The sequence below is a fragment of the Mastomys coucha genome, chromosome X (assembly GCF_008632895.1).
Source record: "Mastomys coucha isolate ucsf_1 chromosome X, UCSF_Mcou_1, whole genome shotgun sequence".
NCBI lineage: Eukaryota > Metazoa > Chordata > Mammalia > Rodentia > Muridae > Mastomys > Mastomys coucha.
This window is the reverse complement of record NC_045030.1, coordinates 44,209,683-44,214,797: the sequence shown is the minus strand read 5'-3', so window position 1 is coordinate 44,214,797 and position 5,115 is coordinate 44,209,683. Positions and strand designations below refer to the sequence as shown.

At 40.4% G+C, this 5,115-nt stretch overlaps 1 pseudogene across 1 annotated transcript; it reads left to right on the top strand.

Moving 5' to 3' along the window:
• The first annotated feature begins 4,082 nt into the window (after positions 1-4,082).
• LOC116091298 lies at positions 4,083-5,109 on the top strand (annotated as a pseudogene). The gene has a single exon (XR_004119000.1). The product of XR_004119000.1 is annotated as a U1 small nuclear ribonucleoprotein A pseudogene (transcript).
• Positions 5,110-5,115: the final 6 nt, after the last annotated feature.

Genomic DNA, 5,115 nt, shown 5'->3' with positions numbered 1-5,115 from the left:
GGGAAAGGAATAATAAGATAGAAGTGGTATCTTAGGGTTTTACTGCTATAAACAGACACCATGACCAAAGCAACTCTTATAAAGACAACATTTAATTGGGGATGGCTTACAAGTTCAGAGGTTCAGTCCATTATCATAAGGCAGGAGCAAGGTAGAATCTGGAGAGGCATGGTATAGCAGGAGTTAAAAGTTCTACATTCTTAGGCAAGTAGATGGACTTGAAGGATATCATCCTGAGTGAGGTAACCCAATCACAAAAGAACACACATGGTATGCATTCTCTGATAAGTGGTTATTAGCCCAGAAGATCAGAATACCCAAGATACAATTCACAAACCACATGAAGCTTAAGAAGAAAGAAAACCAAAGTATAGATACTTCGATTCTTCTTAGAAGGGGAACAAAATACCCAGTTACAGTGTTAAGGAGTTACAGAGACAAAGTGTGGAGCAGAGACTTACAGAATGGCAATCCACAGGCTGCCCCACCTGGGGATGCATCTCATGTACGAATCAACAAACCCAGACACTACTGTGGATGCCAACAAGTGCTGGATGACAGGAGCCTGATATAGTTGTCTCCTGAGAGGCTCTGACAGTTCCCTACTAATACAGAATTAGAGGCTCACAGCCATCCATTGGACTGAGTGAAGGGTCCCCAATGAAGTAGCTAGAAAAGGGACCCGAGGAGCTGAAGGGTTTGCAGCCCCTTAGGACGAACAACAATATGAACTACCTAGTACCCTCAGAGCTCCAAGGGACTAAACCACCAACCAAAGAGTACACATGGTGGGACTCATGGCTCCAGCTGCATATGTATAGCAGAAGATGGCCTAGTTCATCATCAATAGGAGGAGAGTTCCTTGATCCTGTGAAGGTTCCATTCCCCAGTGTAGGGGAATGCCAGGGCCAGGAAGCAGGAAGGAGTGGGTTGGTGAGCAAGGGAATGGGGGAAGGAATAGGGGATTTTTTCAGAGGGGAAACAGGGAAAGGGGATATCATGTAAAATGTAAATAAAGAAAATATCTAATAAAAATAAATTAAAATAAATAAAAAGTAAAATAAAATACAAAGAAAGAAAATATCTAATAAAAAAGTATTCTACATTGTCATCTGAAGGCAGACAGAAGACTGGTTTCCAGACAGCTAGCATGAGGGTCTTAAAGCCCATACCCAGAATGACATACTTCCTCCAATAAGGACACACCTACTCCAACAAGGTCACACATCCTAATAGTGCCACTCCCTGAGCCAAGCATATTGAAACTATCACGGGTGATATCAGGAAGAAAGAATAATAATGGTAGAAAAAAATTAAATTGGGAGGATAATGGATGGTAGGGTAGAAATGCATGATGATGGAGAGAAAGTTTACACTAAAGAACTTTTAGAAACGCCATAAATTTAATTTAAGGGCTTATATATGGAGGTAGACAGGTAATGCTTCTCCCATATGCAAAGGTTAATAAACAAAAAGCAAAGTACCAAGTGTCGGATACCTCCTCTCCAGTTGTCTGTTGGAAGTATAGTTTGTCCCAGAGACCCATGAAATAATTTAGGCTATATACTGAGGTTCCATCTTCAAAATGAAATGATTAATGATAAATTCTATACTATAAATGAAGCTTTAAAACAATGTTAAGACCATATTGATGACATCACCACACACTTTAGTCACAGGACATACAGAAGCCAAACTGGTACTGATCTGGAAGCTTCCACATTTTCTCATGCTAGAAGATACTGTGTAGTCTGTTGGGGAAGGGGGTTATTAAACATCTTACCCAGCTGTGAACCCTGTGAACTGCAGTAATGATTAACACAAGGGGTATAATATTTGCGTAAATGTTATGAAGATAACTAATGACTTTCTGATTGAATTTAAGGCTCACTCTATAGGACAGAACTCATACTTGGTACCAAAAACCAGAGCAAGAAAATGTGGCTAGAATTTATATTCCCTAGGACAGAACCCACTATTTATTTTTTGCTAAATGATCATATTATCAAACTGTCTTCTAAATAGTTGACTTTATACGCATATACCAGTGCACCTCCCAACCATCTTCACAGAAGCTTCATTTTGCTCTGGATAGTGGTTAACATGGATATTCATAACTAGTCAAAATATATATAACAAGTGACCATGGAGTGCTCATGTCTAAATGAGCTATCTATATCACTTTCCTCCCACTGTAAGAACATCATGGAAGATTGCACCTAAACATCATAAGAGCCAGAAGTTGTGAAGAACTGCTGCAAAACAGTATCTATTGGACATGACAGGGCTGCTATAATCCTAAACTCATTGCACCTGTTGCTGTTTGTATAAAACAAGATCAAAACCATCGAAATTTCAGTTTGGATGGGGGAGAGCTTCACAAAGCCCTGTCTATAATTAAAGGCTGTTAGGGGAGACAGAGTTACTTACCTGTTGGGTTATGATCCCCAGTATGTTCCCTAGGCTCCTGTGCATGGCTCACATTCATATAAAAATAACACTACTTGTATTTGGTTAGTTATTTTAAAAAAGAAAACTTCAGAAAATGGGAGTAGATATGACTAAAATTCATTGTAAATATATTTTTAAATTATAAAGAATAAATAATATATTTTTAAAAGTTGATAGACCCAAATTTCTATCAGTTGATTAATGGATAGGCAAAGGTATACTACAGGTCAATTATTTAGCCATAAAAGAATGGAAAGTAAGTTTGTAAATCTAAGCACTTGAAAGACTCAGGCAGGAGGACTACTAGTTACAGGCCAGACTGGCTTATATGCTGAGATTATGCCTAAAAAATGAAATGAAGTACTGATAATTTCCACAATAAGTATAGCTTTAAAACAATATTCCAATACTCTACATGAAGGTAACCACTCACAATAAACTATGTATTCTAAAATTACATTCATAGACAATGACTAGAATAAGTCTTGGTTAAGGAAAAAGTAAAATAAGTTAGTGTTATACTGTAGGGTACAATTTGAAGGAAAATGGGTAGTAAATGTTTAGAGTTACTGGCTTTGGGTTTTGATAGCAATGCTATAAAACATATGGCGTGTCTGAAAAATTCATGGTTTTGGAAATTTAATTTCCATTGCATCAGTGTTATATAGTGATCGTAACAGTGTGTTTAGCTTATGATAATGTAGTGAATTAATATCATTATAAAACATAATGTTTTGATTCAGTCTTTCTTGGCTTTGGAATCACAACTAGAAAACACTCATTAGATGCCAGAAACTTGATCTTGGACTTTTCAGCCTCTGTAATTATAACAAGCAGATTTATAGTTTTCAACAATTATATAGTTTATGTAATTCTGTAATAGTATACAGAACAGACTAAATCAACAGTAGTTTTGGATGCATGAGTCTATGGATATACTATAAATCAGTGAATTATACAGAAACATTGGTGTGTCTAAGCAAAGCATGATTTTCAATTTTGTTTAACAATTAGAAGGGAGAAGTATTAACTAAGTCTATATGTTCCTAGTACTACTTAATTTTTATTTAAAAATTACATGGATATGAATATATTTATTTTTAGGAAAAAGAAGTTACTTTCTATATGCATATATCCATATTTTATAATAATATATTACTTTCATATAACTATAGTGAGAAATATATATATATATGTATATATATATATATATATATATCAAAAAGAAAATACAAAGAAAAACAAATGCCAGCATTCAATAACTTCAACTCTGCAGTGCAATGTCAAAAAAGTCATCAGCATTGAAGGATAAACAATACATCTGTCCAAATGGATATTTAGACTGAAAGAAACTGACTGAATTTATAATTTTGGAAGTCCTGTGTCTACTGGGAAGTATAAGGAGAACTTGATGGTAATTTGTAGTTCCATTGATTTTAGTTATCAACAGAGTGGCTTCAAAAAATGAGGCCCAACTGGGAGAAGATGGCATACAGGGACTTCTTGAGCTCATCTTTCTTGATCTTCTCATTGAGATTGTTGATATAAATAGTGTGGTTGGGACGGGTCTCGGGAACTGCCATGGTGTGAGATGTTCAGGTACGGCACCTGAGCCATCGCTCCCACCGATAATGCCCGCCAAGGTACGCTGCACAGGCACACAGCTTTCTTCCCTGGCTTCGGCTTATCCCTTCCCCGAGCTAATCACGGCGCACAAACTCAAGAAGTCCCTGTATGCCATCTTCTCCCAGTTTGGCCAGATCCTGGATATCCTGGTGTCTTGGAGCCTGAAGATGAGGGGCCAGGCCTTCGTCATCTTCAAGGAGGTCAGCAGTGCCACCAATGCCCTGCGCTCCATGCAGGGCTTCCCTTTATATGACAAGCCCATGCGTATCCAGTATGCAAAGACTGACTCAGACATCATTGCCAAGATGAAGGGCACCTTTGTGGAGAGAGATCGAAAACGGGAGAAGAGGAAGCCCAAGAGTCAGGAGACACCTGCTGCCAAAAAGGCTGTTCAGGGCCGGGCAGCTGCCCCAGTAGTGGGCGCTGTCCAGCCTGTACCGGGCATGCCACCGATGACTCAGGCACCCCGCATCATGCACCACATGCCAGGACAGCCTCCCTACATGCCACCACCTGGCATGATTCCGCCACCAGGCCTCGCTCCTGGCCAGATTCCCCCTGGGGCCATGCCCCCACAGCAGCTCATGCCTGGGCAGATGCCACCTGCCCAGCCTCTCTCCGAGAATCCACCCAATCACATCCTGTTCCTCACCAACCTGCCTGAGGAGACCAAGGAGCTCATGCTCTCTATGCTTTTCAACCAGTTCCCTGGCTTCAAGGAGGTGCATCTGCTCCCTGGGCGCCATGACATCGCCTTCCTGGAGTTTGACAATGAAGTGCAGGCTGGGGCAGCACGAGATGCCCTGCAAGGCTTTAAGATCACACAAAACAATGCTATGAAGATCTCTTTTGCAAAGAAGTAGCGCCTTCCCCTACAGTGTCCCAGTCCCCATTCTGAGGCTGCCCCTTCCCCCTGTCCTTTGGCTCAGTCCCTGAAGGTAAGGCCCCCTTGGGGGCCTTCTCAGAGCCCTGTGTGAGTGTGTGGTTGCCACACAGCATTGTACCCAGAGTCTGTCCCCAGACATTGCACCTGGCGCT